The following is a 15,990-nucleotide window of genomic DNA, read 5'->3' on the forward strand; positions in this document are numbered from 1 at the left end:
CTTGCTTCCTAAGTACTTAATAAGCTGGTAGTAAATCAGCACTCCTGTTGACCGATGAGGGGCCCATTTCCCAGGCTTCAATCACTTCCCTGGATGTTTTTGTGCCTGCTCGGCCAACAATCTTGCTAGCTGCAAAACTGAATTTATGTCCCTGTTTATTGCAATGTGAGGCTACCAATGAGTTTGAGTCTTCTCGTCTGATTGCTCGCTTGTGTTCTTGCAATCTGGTGGTTAGCGTCCTCCGCGTCTCTCCCACAGAGTTAGAGGGGCGATCCATGCAGGGGACCTGGTAGATTACATTGGAAGTATCTCCCACCTCCAAGCGATCTTTACAATGCATAATTTTTTCTTGTATATTTATATGACATATTTGATACCTATTTTACTTGCTCAATGTTGAATATTATATGTCTATAACAATGGTGAAATTCAAATGTTTTTACTACCGGTTCTGTGGGCATGGCATGGTGTCGCTTGGTGGGCGTGGCTTGGTGGCTGCGGCTTGGTGGCTGCGGCAGGGGAAGGATACCGCAAAATCTCCATTCCCACCCCACTCCAGGGAAAGGATACTGCAAAATCTCCATTCCTACCGCACTCTGGGGCCAGCCAGAGGTGGTATTTGCCAGTTCTCCGAACTACACAAAATGTCCGCTACCAGTTTTCCAGAACCTGCTGAATTTCACCATGGTCTATAATGTGACGGTGCTTCTGACATGAATAAAGAAAGTATGGTATTCTAAGGATAGCTCATCTGACCAATCCAAAGATAAAAGTTGAATTATCAGGTGTACTCAGAACCATTTTTGTGGAAAATTTCATGCCCAAAGGATTGCAAGCCAACCACAAGTGGAGCTCAAATCAAAAGTGGGCCAGATTGTTTTATATTTTTACTATTCTTGGAGTAATGGAGATAGGGGCGAGAATAGGGTACTGGCTGTATTCCCTGCACTCTTCTACTAGTTGCATCAGTGGTGGGTTGCTACCGGTTCTCCCTGGTTCTTGCAAACCGGTAGTGGAAATTTTGAGTAGTTCGGAGAACCAGTAAATACTATCTCTGCCTGGACTCGCCCCCAATCTATTCACTGCCTCCCAAGTCCCAGATGATTGGCTAGAAGGAAAAAATCAGGGCTCACTTGACAAAGAAGAGGGGGGAAAAAACAAGACACCGTCGCTTTAAATTGAGAAGCCAAGAAGCCTCCCAACTGATTGGCTAGAACCAATCCGCTCCTTGTAAACCGCTCAGTGGTGGTAGATTGGCCATCAAGCCACGCCTACAAAATAAGTCACGCCCACAGAACCAGTAGTAAAAAAATTTAGAACCCCCCCCCCCCCGAGTTGCATACAGGAAATACAAATCAACCCTGTATCCACAATGACTTTACTTGTTGTAGGAATGACTGTGCTTATATGGCAAGGATGGCTACATGAAAATTCATTTATTTGTTAAATTTATCAAGCACTGAGTCACAGAGCAGTTTGGCCAGATACGTGAGCTTGTCTGTTGGAGGACATGGCCTTTTCCTGCTTTAATGTCCTTGAAAATATTAACAACCATAGCTTGTTGCATTGTACCATTCCTGCCTGATCTATCTGTGTGTCAGGTAAAAATTATTTGTCATAAACATTTATTTATTCTTAAGTTTATATGCCGGCCATTTCACTCTCCAAAGTAAGCCTGGGCGGCTTATATATTCATATAATTTTACAGAACCAGGCCTTGAGGAAGCATGATAATGAACTGTCATCAAATAAGGACGGGGAACCTCGGTATAAATATTCTCTTGCTTTCAGTCCTCCTTGCTCTTTGTCATTAAAATTAGCTAACTTAGGGGAGGTATCGTTTTTGACAGTTTGCTTCAGTGTAAATGTCAAGGGACACCTTTTCCTGAAGCCAGCTTTCAGTTCAGAGTTTATCCTTAGAGCTGGAGTGTGAGCCAGCAACAAACAACTGGTATGGCTGGACAGCTGCCCAAGAAGGTGTGAAAAGCCCAGAGCTTAGCTTTAGAAAATGCCAATTCTATCCTATGTTCTCTGCTGCTCTTCCAATGCCCGGGAGATCAGTGGCATTGATGAGAAAATTAGGCCTCTTAAGCAGATGGCAGGAGGTGAGCTATGGCTTGTCCAAGGCCCACAGAGCCTAAGAATCGTCCTTGTAAATGGTATGTGAAGAAAAACATTTTTTTTTAATATCGGGTCATGTGACTCTTTATCAAATACTTCCAGTGGGTTTCCCCGATTGCAGTTTGGAGATGTTTGTTATCCCTTTAAAACCAACATTGCCGTAGGTGACAAGGCCGACCCATGCCATTAATTTTCTGGGCGGAAGGAGACGATAAGAATGGCATGGATCGACTGGTTACTGTTACAGCAGATAAGAAAGGAGATGTCATGGATTTTTCTTCTTCAATCTCACAGGGAAATTTAATGGCATAAAAACAGATATCCAGGGATGCCACCTGGTAATCATAAACACATTCCACGCCAGAAGACCTTTGAATTGACCATGGCACTTATTGATATGAAATAGTGCTACTAGAGAAGAGTTCTGTCTAGAGTCTAGACCGATAAGACTAAGAACAAGTGCCTGTTAAGCCAGTCTTGCCAATGAAACGCACACACATCTCGTTCTGAGTAAAAATTTATACTTTGGATTTGACACGGTTAAATACAAATTTAGATTATTATATATATATGTGTATGTGTGTGTGTGTGTGTGTCTACAGTTAATATCTCGGGTTTCTTCCCGTGTAATTGTAAACATATCCTTAAAAGGGGGATACATCCTTTTAAGGATATGTTTACAATTACACGGGAAGAAATCCGAGATATTAACTGTACACACATATATACCCATGAAAACTTACATACATACATATATATATATATGTATGTATGTATGTATGTATGTATGTATATATAGGTCTTTGGTTATTTGGGTTTTCTCCCGCGTAAAATTGGAGGTTTCTTGGCAACGTTTCGACGAAGTCTCATTCGTCATCTTCAGGCTGGTGTTCTAGGAGCATTGCTCCTAGAAGCACGAAGCCGAGAACACCAGCCTGAAGATGACGAATGAGACTTCATTGAAACGTTGCCAAGAAACCTCCAATTTTACGCAGGAGAAAACCCGAATAACCAAACACCCGCGAAAACCTCAGAAAACATACTGCCCTTCTCCCGAAGGACTCAGGGTGGCTTACAGAGAAAACATTCAACAGAACGAAAAATTACATAAAAATTAAAATCCAATTAAAATTTGATTAAAATTATTCCAATGTAAAAATCACCCCCAACGGGTCAGCCCATTTGATGAAAGAGCCACGACTTCAGTTCGCGGCGGGAAGGAGAGGAGGTCAGGGGCTGTCCTAAGCCCAGTGGGCAGCCCATTCCAGAGGGTCGGTTGGATTACTTTGCAATCCAAATGTACTAAGCCAGCCTTAACTGCTCATATTGCAGAGTAGGTCCCCCAAGCTTCTGCCCTCAAACCCTGCTGTGATGAGGCCACCAATGTTGGGGTTGGTTGCCCCATTGCCTGTTGAAAGAACAACAACAATAATAACAGGATAAAAGAGTTGGAAGGGACTTTGGAGTTCTTCTAGTCCAATGTCCTGCTCAAACAGAAGACCCTATACCAGGGGTATTAAACTCAATTTCATTGAGGGTTGCATCAGGGCTGTGGCTGACCTCGGGCGGGCCGGGCTGCGTGACTAGCTGGGTGGGTATGGCCAACTGGGTGGGCGTGTCCCGCTTGACACCACTCTGGCATGTTTCCTCTTCACACTGGGTAGACTGGGCCGAAGTGCTGTGGGTTGACTGGGCCAGCCCCTTACATTTTCCAGGACAGTCTTATGGGCCAGATCCAACCACACTGCAGGCCTAATCTGGCCCATGAGCCTCGTGTTTGACACCCTGCCCTATACCATTCCAGACAAATGGCTCTTCTTTAAAACCTCCAATAATGGAGCACCCACAACTTCTGAAAGAAAGCTATTCTGCCAATTAATTGTTCCCATTGTCATTGATTCTCACTTATTCTCTTTCTGGTGCCTGTTGCATTGCATTACTGCCTGTTAAGGAGGATTCAGTCAATCATCTGTGCTTTATTCATTTCACCAGCAATATTTTTTTCTTATTTGGCTTTCCTAATAGATGGCAGGGAGGAGGCTGGCTCTATACTGTATTGTATTGGTAATTGCAGTATTTTACTTCAGGACTGTTGGATATTGCTGAGGTAATACAATCAGCCTTTCTTCGCAGCTGGGAGAAAGGCAGAGCCTGAAAAGAAAGTCTAGGCCTTGTGAGAACCCCAAATTATAAAGAAAGATTTATCTTTTAATCCCAAAGGCGCTTTATCAAAAGGAAACTGGACCTCGTTTTTCCTTGAAGACGTTTCGCTTCTCATCCAAGAAGCTTCTTCAGTTCTGAACAAATGGTGGAGGATGGAAGGATTTATATTTCTTGTAGTCATCTGATCTTTAGCACTCTTTCTGAGAGTCACTGAGGCCACTTGGAGGTTTATCGGTGCCCTCAGGGTCCTGTGCCATGAATCTTTTAATCTGGGACTTTGAGGGGGAGGAGGGGTTTCCTACAAAGGCTGGTCAAGAAAATGCAATAAAACGGAATTTAGAGGCTAGGAAGTGTGGCACCATCCCCATACTTCCTCTGCTGTCCTGATGGATGGCAAAATGCAGAAGTGTTATATAAAGCCAGTTCCCCAACTCATCAGGCATACAAGAAGTCTTTGACGTATGACTGTAATCATTATTACAGAATCACAGTCATAAGTCATGGCAGTCATTAAACAGATCACCATATGACCACAAGGGATTTTACTATCTTTTTTGCAATGATTGTTAAGCAAATGCTGCAGTTATTAAGAAGTCTGTATTCTCCAATGGAAGGTTTGTTTGTTTGTTTGTTTTTGCTGGAAACCAGAAGTAAAAGCCAGAAACTGTCAAAAAATCTCTGAAAATTATAGTTCCACGATGGCAGGACCTTGCAAATGGCCATGAATGTAAGCCAGTTGTCAAGTGCCCAAATTGTGATCAAGTCTGTCAGAACTTTGAAATTGGGTCATAAATAACTCTGGGAAGATCCATCATAATTTGACTGGGTGCTAAGCGACCACCTGTTAAACAAAGTCTACTTTTATTCTTTAGCTTTCCTAAAACCAAAATAGCAGCTGAATTTTAAAAATGCAGAATTCATGAAAGGAGGACATTGGAAATATAACATCTCCACCCATATCTACGGACTGCTGACATGCGCCCAATTTATCTGCTCACATGTGTACACATCATGGACATGACTTACGATGTGTTCTGTTTTAAGCATTACCAATACCACTGCATGGACATTAGGCCTTATGCATGATTTGAAAATGATTCAGAAGTGTTTCAGGTTTAATGCAAGCACAACATTGCTCTGCTGTCCTTTAAGCAGCCCCTCCTTCTTTTTTCTTGGAAGCCTGAAAAAAAACACAACACCTTATTTATTTGTATCCTGCCTTTATTATTTTTACAAATATCTCAGGGTGTCAAACATATCCAACACACCTTCTTCCTCCTATTTTCCCTGCATCAACAATCCTGTGAGATGGGTTGGGCTGAAAGTGACTGGCCCAAAGTCACCCAGCCAGCTTTCATGGCTAAGGTAGGCCTCGAACTCACGCTCTCCGGCTTTCTAGCCCAGTGTCTTAACCTCTAGACCAAACTGGCTCTCTTTTCCTAATCTTCTATGGAAGGCAGAAAAAGGGGGCAGGCTGTTTTGATGTATGGCATAGAACTAGGCTTGTAGGAGGCCCAAACATTGTCATCTGAATTGTTTTGAAAGTGGCATCCCAAAGGTGCTTTTTCAAAAGGCAACTAGACTTTGTTGTTTTTCTTTGAAGACGTTTCACTTCTCATCCAAGAAGCTTCTTTGGTTCTGATTGAATGGTGGGGGATGGAAGGATTTATATTCTTTGCAGTCATTTGATGGTTAGTACTCTTTCAATCACGACCTGGATGACTGAGAATCTCACACATTCATTCAAAGTAGCATCTTCCTCAAGCCCAGTGACACTTGCTTATCCCCTTTTGGGCAGTGACCTATCTTGTAAACAGAATCTACAGGAACTATTTTGCAAAAATGCCTCAGTTAAATTCGAAGGACCCACACAGCTATGTGCTTGTTGAGTGTTCATTATTATTTTCTTTCATCCATCCCACTCTCTTAAAGTCAAGCAGATTATTTGGAACTGGTTTCCAGCAAAGATATGTAGAAGCAGGGCTAATCCAGGGCATGCCTAACATTGCAATGCCCTCCTTCTCACAAGTCTACAAAAGCTGACGCTTCTGACCATGAAATCTTACTTCAACAATGAGAAGCTGCATATACACCAAAATCTGCCTTCTGGTACCTTGTTGCTTTTTCTCAGGCGCAAGGTTCCAGATACAGCAACTGTCTCACAAGCCTACTAATATCATTCCATTCTGAATATAGACAGTAAGAGCAAGGCCAGCTAGCTTGAGGAAAGGACACTTATGCATTGTGAAGTTATCCATCTGCAGCAAATATTATGCCAACCAACACCTCCTTTCACGGAGAATCAGTAGATGATCACTTTAAACGAAATAGCAATAGCCATAGCACTTAGACTTATATACTGCTTCACAGTGCTTTACAGCCCTCTCTAAGCGGTTTACAGACTCAGCATATTGCCCCCAACAATCTGGGTCCTCATTTTACTGACTTCGGAAGGATGGAAGGCTGAGTCAGCTTGGAGCACCATCAGGATCGAACTCCTGGCTGTGGGCAAAGTTTGCCTGCAATAATGCATCCTAACCAATGTGCCACCCACCATGGCTCTAAAGGAAGATAGATATCTTCCTGAAATCAAAAAGGCTTTGTTTCAAAAAGCACAGGAATGATAATGAAAATTAAATAGATCATCCTTCTTAGATCTCTCTCCTCCTTTCCATTTTCCCTTGGGCCGACAAGCTCTGGGTGTTGAACTACAAGAAAACTGTTTACAGTTATCATCTCATGAGATTTGGTGTCTCCACTTTAAATTTAGCCTTCCACTAGCCACTCCAGCTACTCAGGGGAACTCACTGGCAGTTGTGAAGAAACGCAAGCTTTATTGATGGATGGTTAGCAAGGGACAGATCGGTATGTTACTCTGCAGCAGCTTAGACACAAGGTTGCCGCTCTTATAGTCCTGAGGGCTGAAAGGCCAAGACCTCGATCCAACCAATACACCCTGACTGATTTATTGTAACATACACACAAATGCATACATATATCTCTCTCTCCCTTGTGTTCTAGAAAAGCTGCTTTGATGTGAATGATGGAAGTTCAGTTTCCACCTGCTAGAATCATTCATTTTCTTACCCCTTCCTGCCCCCTGGAGGCCTGGAAGAGCCACAACAACATCAATTGACTGGATTCCCTGAAGCACAGCACCAAAGCCTGTAATTACTGCATTATCCATTAAGAAAAATTTCCTTGCATTTCCAGTTTTTATCTATTTAGAGTTTCCCCAAGCCCAAAGGAGGTTACATAAGTCATTTCAATACACAAGATCTGATAAGGCAGTCCAATGCTTGTCTCTCCTTTATCTGTTAGAAATGTGGTTAATGCCCAACTTTAAAAAAAAATAGGGACATAGTTATCTGGGTTTTTTATCCCACCTTTTGTTCAAAAACTTCAAAATATCATATATAAAACTTTTGTCTAAAACAACAATGCTATGAGGTGGGTTAGGCTGAGAGAGAGAGAGAGAGGGTGGCCCAAAGAGAGCAAGTGAGTTTCACGCCTATGGATAACCTGGGAATCTGGATCTCTCGTGTTCCATTCTGCACTGTACAAAGAGTAAAACAGACAATCCTAATCAGATGAGTTCCCATTTGCCCAGCATTTTGTTTTTGTTTTTGTTTTTAATTTAATTTATATGCCGCCCTTCTCCAGAGACTCAGGGCGGCTTACAATGCGTTAAGCAATAGCCTTCATCCTTTTGTATATTTATACAAAGTCAGCTTATTGCCCCCACAAACTGGGTCCTCAATTTACCTACCTTAGAAAGGATGGAAGGCTGAGTCAACCTTGAGCCTGGCGGGATTCGATCTTACTTTTTAATTGCAGACAGCTGGTGTTAAATTACAGAGCTCTGTCTGTTGAGCTATTTTGCCTCAACACTGTGCCATACATCATCCCCACCCACTAAATTATTTCCTTCCTATTGAAGAAGAGAGGAGCGATCACTTGGTGTCCTACTTTCCGTCTGTATTCTGGTGCTTTTATGTAAAATGGCTTAAATTTAGAATAATCAAAGGCCACTTCCTATGGGATTATCCATGCTAATCATCTATTCTTTGGCATGGGTGGGGTCCGTGGGGAACTATGGCCTCTTTATGATCTGTGGACTTCAACTCCCAGAATTCCTGAGGTCAGTCATGGGAGTTGAAGCCCACAGGTCATAAAGAGGCCATAGTTCCCCACCCCTGAACTACAGTATTATTTCCAATGGTTCTGCAAACTTCTGTGCCTTTTGATATATAGACATACATGTGCGATAACTGATTATGTGTTATCAACTCAGTGTCAAATTTTAACCATTACATTATTTTTTCTTCAGGATATTCTTTCCCCAACTTGGTCCTTCATGTCTTCCATTTATTCACCTATTAATAAGTCAATCCATCTTCCTTGTTGCTGGTCATCTTATTTTTCTCGCTCCTTCCACCTTTCCATGCACTATAGCTTTCCCAAGGGAGCTATTCTTTGCATAATGTGTCAAAAATATGATATTTTGAGCCTGGTCATTTATGTCTTGGGTGAAAATTCTGGGTCAATTTGTTCGATGATCCATTGGTTTGTTCTCTTGGCTGTCCATGGTATACTTCAGTCTTCTCCAACACTAACATTCAAATGTCAATACTCTTTCTGTCCTGCCTCTTCCAAGTCCAGCCTTCACATCCATAGAATATTACAGGTAGGGGTGCTATTCAGCAGATTCTGACAGGTTCTGGAGAACCGGTAGTGGAAATTTTGAGTAGTTCGGAGAACTGGCAAATACCACCTCTGGCTGGCCCCAGAGTGGGGTGGGAATGGAGATTTTGCAATATCCTTCCCCCAGGAGTGGGGAGGGAATAGGGATTTTGCAGTATCCTTCCCCTGCCACGCCCACCAAGCCATGCCCACCAAGCCACGCCCACAGAACCAGTAGTAAAAAAATTTGAATTCCACCACTGGTTAAAGGGAACACCATTGCCCACACAAATCTGATCTCTGTAGATGTAAAAACATCATGGCATTTGAATATCTTTTCCAAGGTCTTCATTGCTATTCTAATCAAGTACTGGCTTGTGACATATTTCTTGACTGTTGGTTCCTTTACTGTTGATAATTAATCAACACTTAATCAACAGTCTGTTCCCGGTTAATCCAAGGCTGGATTTACTGCACTCGGTGTGATGAGTTTATTCTTAATCTTAGTCCTATTTTTTCACTGTGTCCTTGATTTTCATTACTGCACCTTCCAGATCATTTGCATTTTCACTTATCAGAGTAATGTTATCAACATAAGACAGGTCATTGGTGTTTCTTCCTCCAGTTTTAAAACAACATTCATCTTCTTCCAATCCAGCTTCCCTCAATATGTATTCATTATATAGGTTGAATAAATAAAGGAGAGTACGCAGCTTGTCTCACTCCTGCACCAACTTGGAGTTAATCTGTTTTGCCATGTTCAATCTGGACTGCGGTTTCCTGACCTATAGTGTGCATAGGCTTTATATGAGGACAATGAGATGTTCTGGGATTCCTATTTCCCTAAGCACACACCATAGCTTGATATGGTTGATATAATCCATGAAGCGTGTATTGACTTTTTGGGGGAATTATTTGGCTTTCTCAATTATCTAGCAATAACCAGAAATAATGTCTCTTGTCCCTCAGCTTTTTCTAAAGCCAGTGGCATCGTTCTTTTCATGTAGGACTCTAATCTGCATTAGATGATCCTAAATATTATTTTGCTAGCACGGGAACTAAGGATACTGTGTAATAGTTTGTACCATCTTCAGACAGTCCTCATCTTAGAACCATTCGTTTAGGGACTGATCGAAGTTACAACAGCACTGAAAAAAACATAACTTCTGTTTTTCACACATATGACTATTGCAGCATCCCCATGATCACATGATCAAAATTTGGATGCTTGGCAATTGGCTCATATTTGTGATAGCTGCAGTGTTCTGGGGCCATGAGATCACCTTTCGTGACCTTCTGACAAGTAAAGTCAACGGGGAACTTAGCAACTATGTTACTAACTTAACAACTGTAGCAGGGGTGGGTTCTAAATTTTTTTACTACCGGTTCTTTGGGCATGGCTTATTTTGTGGGTGTGGCTTGATGGTCCTGTGACAATTATTTAGGATTTAGCAGAGGTACTGGTCTACCAGGCTTTTAACTGCTTGCAGAGCTGTACCGATCTATTCATTTATTTTTGCAGGCACTGATCTACTCATGTATTTTTGCAAGCACTGATCTACTCATGTATTTTTGCAGGCACCAGTCTACCCATTTGTTTTCTTTTAACACTGATCAGCTGTAGGGCGGCCCTTTGAAGCCCTGCGGCAAGAGTTTAAACAGTTTTTTTCCCTCTAGCCATCAGCTGGGACTCAGGAGGCAGCAATAGATTGGGGGTGGGGCCAAATAAAAGGTAAGAATAACGCAGGGGGGTAGGGGGGCAGAACCTGTTCAGTGACGTCATATCGTCACCGCTACCGGCTCGGCGGAACCGGGAGGAACCCACCACTGAACTGTAGTGATTCACTTAATGACTGTGACAAGAAAGATTGTAAAATGGGGCAAAACTCACTAAACAACTGTTTTGCTTAGCAACAGAAATTTTGCACTCAACTGTTGTCGTAAGTTGAGGATTACCTGTAGTGTGATACAGATGGACCTCTTCCAATTTGTGGGACTTTCTGTTGTTTTGCAGATTTCCTAGCACAGTTTGATTAGTTTGATTCTTCTTCTATCGCTTGTCAAATTTCTCTGTCTATTCCCAAAGCCTTCCCACTTGGGTAATGACCAAACTGCTGATCTAATATCTAGTATTATATGTATGAAAATGGTTATGTTAATTACTGATCACTAGGAGGCACTATACTTTCATTATATTGTCCTAGTGGTCAGTAGTGACTGCAAACAAAGTCATATAATTCAGTGGTGAAATCCACTTACCTTTGCTAGCGGTTCGGGAACGGGAGCGCGCAGGAGGTGTAAAAAACCTGAGCATGCACAGAGGGTAAAAAACGGGATGTAATGATGTCCCGGCGGGTGGGCAGAGCCTCCCGCCGCCGGGATTACCGGTTCACACGAGCCGGTTAGATCCAGCCGGATTTCACCGCTGATATAATTGCCCCAGAGATGCAGGAGGAGGAGGATTGGGGAGATCTTGGGATTTCTAATATGGGGCCCAAAACAAATTAATATGAATAGCAATCTGTAGTTTGAGAGTGTAAAACAAAAGGGAGGGGAGAGAGAAAGTGGGGGAAGAGAGGAGGGGAGGGAAGGTCATTCACAGGTTATACTAGAGGTTCTTGTAAGTACAGCCGGGAGTACTTTGTAAGGTATCTTGAATGTTGCCATGTCTGCTGGGTGGAATTTCATACAGGTAATTTCTTGACTTACAACTGAAATTGATTCCAGAATTATGTTGTTAAACTGATCATCACATGACTGGCCCAATTTTATGGCATCCTTTTTTTTACTGCAACAGCAATCACGAAGTGAATGTGGCTGTCATAAAGCAAGCACAGTGATTAAGCAAACCTATTTCCCACAATGGGTGTTTTTTTCCTAGCAGGTGGAAGTAAACACTAGTTTCTGGCAAAAAAAAACCCATCATAAACTGTGATCTGAGGGATGCCATAATAGCCATCAATGCGGGCTGGTTGCTGAGCAGCCAAAATATTATCTGGGTTGTAAGATTTTTGCGGGTTTGTCGTAAGTTTGAATTGTCACTAAGCGAACAGTCATAAGTCAGGGACTACCTGTATACTACTTCCATTTTTGGTTGATCTTCTTTGACTTAGTACTTATCTGTTCATTAGTGTCCTTTAATGCTGAAGTGTGTGCTGGGAAGGTGAGAATCAGGCGATTCCAATGACTGTAACAGCACTGCAAGGACTGGCTTTGGGTTTACAAAAACATTTTTGTGAGTAATTTTTTTATGAGGAGATTTGCAAATATGGAACCCACAAACAACTAGCATTATCTGTATTTTATTTCATCCCTTGAACCAATACTATAGTCAATAGCATACATTTCAATAATCATATTAAAGCATTGCATATGAATTCTACTTGTTATCTTATTCAATATTGATTGAACTGTAGCCAAGCACTGTCCCTGCTATATCCTTCCTAACTTCCTAATGTTGCTTCTTCTTTGTTTTTCAGATCTTATATAATAAACAGTATGATCTTCTCATCAAGAATGTTTAATTCCAGTCCTTTCAATTCCCTATGCCCTAAGACAGAGGTCTTAGCTGGCTGGAGAATTCTGGGAGTTGAAGTCCACAAATCTTAAAGCTGCCAAGTTTGAAGACCTCTGCCCTAAGATAACAATGTACAGCTGATTAATTTCATCTTTCACTATGTTGAGAGTTCTTACTTTCATGCTTCTTCTGTTACATGGTCCCACTGTAATTCTATCTTGCAGCTTTGGATTTTATTTTCCTGCATGGCAGGATCAGCAACTAAATGTCCCAATGGCTTTGATCTAGCGATGTCACAAACACCATTAATGTTCTGAAAGATTATCAGCTGTTCCTCAATAGCATATTGCCATCCAATCTGAAGGGCTCCAATATCTGGTACCAACTCATCAATAACTTGGTACTGTCTATCTGTTTTCTTGGTCAAATACAGGAGCAGTTTACCACAGCCTCCTCCTGCGCAATAGGAAATGCTTTTGGTATTGTCTCTAAAGTTATCATCTGTCTCCAACATATTCCTATATCACTGCCGCTCAACATAAATATGCCTGCTGGGCAGCTGGGATAACTTACATGCCTTGAGTGACCCTGCTGAGATTATATACGAGTATATACGGGTATTTACGAGACCACCTTCTGCCACCGATAGCCTCCCACCGACCAGTATGCTCCCACAGAAAGGGGCTCCTCAGGGTGTCGTCGGTTAAACAATGTCGACTGGTGGCCCCCAGGGGGAGAGCCTTCTCTGTGGGGGCACCTACCCTCTGGAATGAGCTGCCCACGGAGATACGACAGATCCCGGACCTTCGCACCTTTCATCGTTCTCTAAAGACGTTTTTATTCCAGCAAGCTGGGCTGACCTAACTCTTTTAAATTGTTTTAATTCTTAAATTGTAAATTATCGGTTTTAATATAGGGGTGTTTTAATTGTGGGCCAAATTAATTTAATTGGATTTTAATACTGTTTTAAATTTTTGTATTTCTTGTGTTTTATTTGTTGGCTGTTCACCGCCCTGAGTCCTTCGGGAGAAGGGCAGTATATAAATATAAACAAATAAAATAAATATATAAATAAATATACGTCGGCAAACTTACCCAGAATTTCTCACTCATTTTTTCTCACACTCCTCACACATTCCCATTATGAGATAGCATGGCAGGATTTCATAGGACTGAAATATATAAATGGTTAATTCTTGCCTTTTGTTCATCTCATTCTCTCTCTCTCTCTCTCTCTTCCTGTTTTACCTACTTTTTATCCCATTTTTACCAGTTAGCTGTTTTGATGTTTGCTTAATAAACAAACATCAAACTGTATCTGAATTGAGTGGCTTGTGCTTTGGGCACGTTTATTCTGATCTGGATACAAAACATAGAACATGGGATATAGGATATAGGATAATAGAACCGGGAAGGACTTTGGGGCTCTTCTAGTCCAACCCTCTGCTCAAAGCAGGATACTTATACCATCCCGGTCAAATGGCTGCCCAGTCTAGTTTTGAAAACCTCCAGTGATGGAGCTTCCACAACTCCAGGAGGGAAGCTATTTCATTGATTAATATAGTCTTCACTATCAGAAAATTTCCGAGAGTGTGCTGGGCACAAACTAAACTGGATATTATCCACAGTAATTTCCCAACAAATTGGGAAAAAGTCTAGGAGCAGTAGAAAACTAACGTTCCTTATATTTTGTCACTGCTCTTTTCTGGTGAATTCACTTCTGATTGCCATTTTCCATTGCTGCCTCCTACAACTTCTGTTCTGGCACCCCCAGCTTCTCCCAGGCCAAATATTCCCATTCTGTCTTGAAAAAGAAAAAGAAAAGTCAAAAGGAAATACTTTTCCTTTAGCATGACTAGAAAAATAAGAAAAATGTGCGGGCAAAATGTGTGGGTTTCTTTCTTTACGATCTTCATAGCTTAGCAATAACCAGTTAAAGATATTGTTGCTTCTTAGGGTGGGCCTTAGGGCTGAAAATAGAATGGCTCAAGATATTTGTTTCTCAAATATCAAATGTGTGTCTGCCCCACATTTCAGGACAAAAACTACCAGCAGCAATAGAATATGATTTCAGGAAGACAATTCACTGTTGTACCTGTGGGCAGCAAGTTAATCTTCAGACTTTCAACTTTCCTTATTGCACAGTAATATATAGAGGAGACTCTTTGTGGCTCCCCTCCATAGGTTGCCTTGCTTCTGAAAACAGGAAGCTCCTTTATGGAGGGACAGACCAGTGCATCTAGTTTGGTCCTGCTTTACTGGCAGTCGACTAAAAAGATCTCACAATAGAATTGCTTCCGGCTCAACGCTTGATGGTTGGGCTGGGATCATTTGCATGGCTTCCAAAAATATTCAACCCCAGTACTTCTTAATCAAGCAGCATTAGAATATAAGAGCAGTCCTGTTGGATCAAGCTAGCAGGCATTTCTAACCCAGCATTTTGTGTCACTCAGCAGCCAACTAGATACAAGACAAACCTAGAAAAGAAAGTGATAAATTTCTCTTCTGTTGTTCCACAGCTGCCGATTACATGCTGTCTGTCATCCCTACCTCATTTGATGGCAGCAAACTCCACAATTAAATGCATCCTATTTATTAAGGTTAGCAAGCTTAAGTATAAACGCCATCAAGAGAGTAAAAGAATTGAAATGGAAATGGGCTAGTCATGTAGCAAGAAGAACTGATGGCAGGTGGACTAAGGCAGTCATAGAATGGATCCCACTTGATAAAAAGCGTCCATGAAAGAGACCTAAAACAAGATGGATCGATGACATCCGCAAGTATTGTGGGCCCAATTGGCAAAAGAAAGCTCAGGACTATATGGGTTGGAAACATGGAAGAGGCCTTCATCCTGCAAGTGGATACACAATGGGCTAAAATGATGATGATGGTAGCTTGCAAGCTTATATACACATCAGCACATAATTATACACCCTCAAATTGCACAAAGAAATACTTCCAATTGTTGGTCCTTATCTCTTTGCATTTAATTTTAATGGATGATCATGAATTCTGTTGTGAGAGATGAAGAAAAACTATGTATCTCACATTGTCCTTATTTGTCTCCACGTATAAGAAGCTTTGGATGTTGTGCTTCTAATAATACTTAGTTTTTATTTAAAAGAACAGTTCATCAGTAGTGCTAATACTTATTAAATGTTATAATTGATATTTATGGTTGTATTTTAACTTGCTTTCCTAATATTTCCAAGACCCAATATGGTTTTCTTTTTAGAAAAATAGTCTGATGTTTTATTGGCATTTTCTTTCTTTCTTTTTTAAAGTTTTTATTTATAATACAAATTAAAAACAATGGACATAGCGTGACATCTCCAGTTTAAACATTTTCATCAAATTTTGTCATATAATTGATACACTTCTTTATCTCTATACATATTTACATTAATTATCACAGTTCAAATATATATATTCTTTCATCCATAGAGGTTATTTCGATATCTATTTCCCACAATGGGCAAATTTGTCTGGAACAAATTTTATTATTG

This window comes from Pantherophis guttatus, chromosome 2 (assembly GCF_059756535.1).
Source record: "Pantherophis guttatus breed Tessera chromosome 2, ASM5975653v1, whole genome shotgun sequence".
In the NCBI taxonomy this organism is placed as follows: domain Eukaryota; kingdom Metazoa; phylum Chordata; class Lepidosauria; order Squamata; family Colubridae; genus Pantherophis; species Pantherophis guttatus.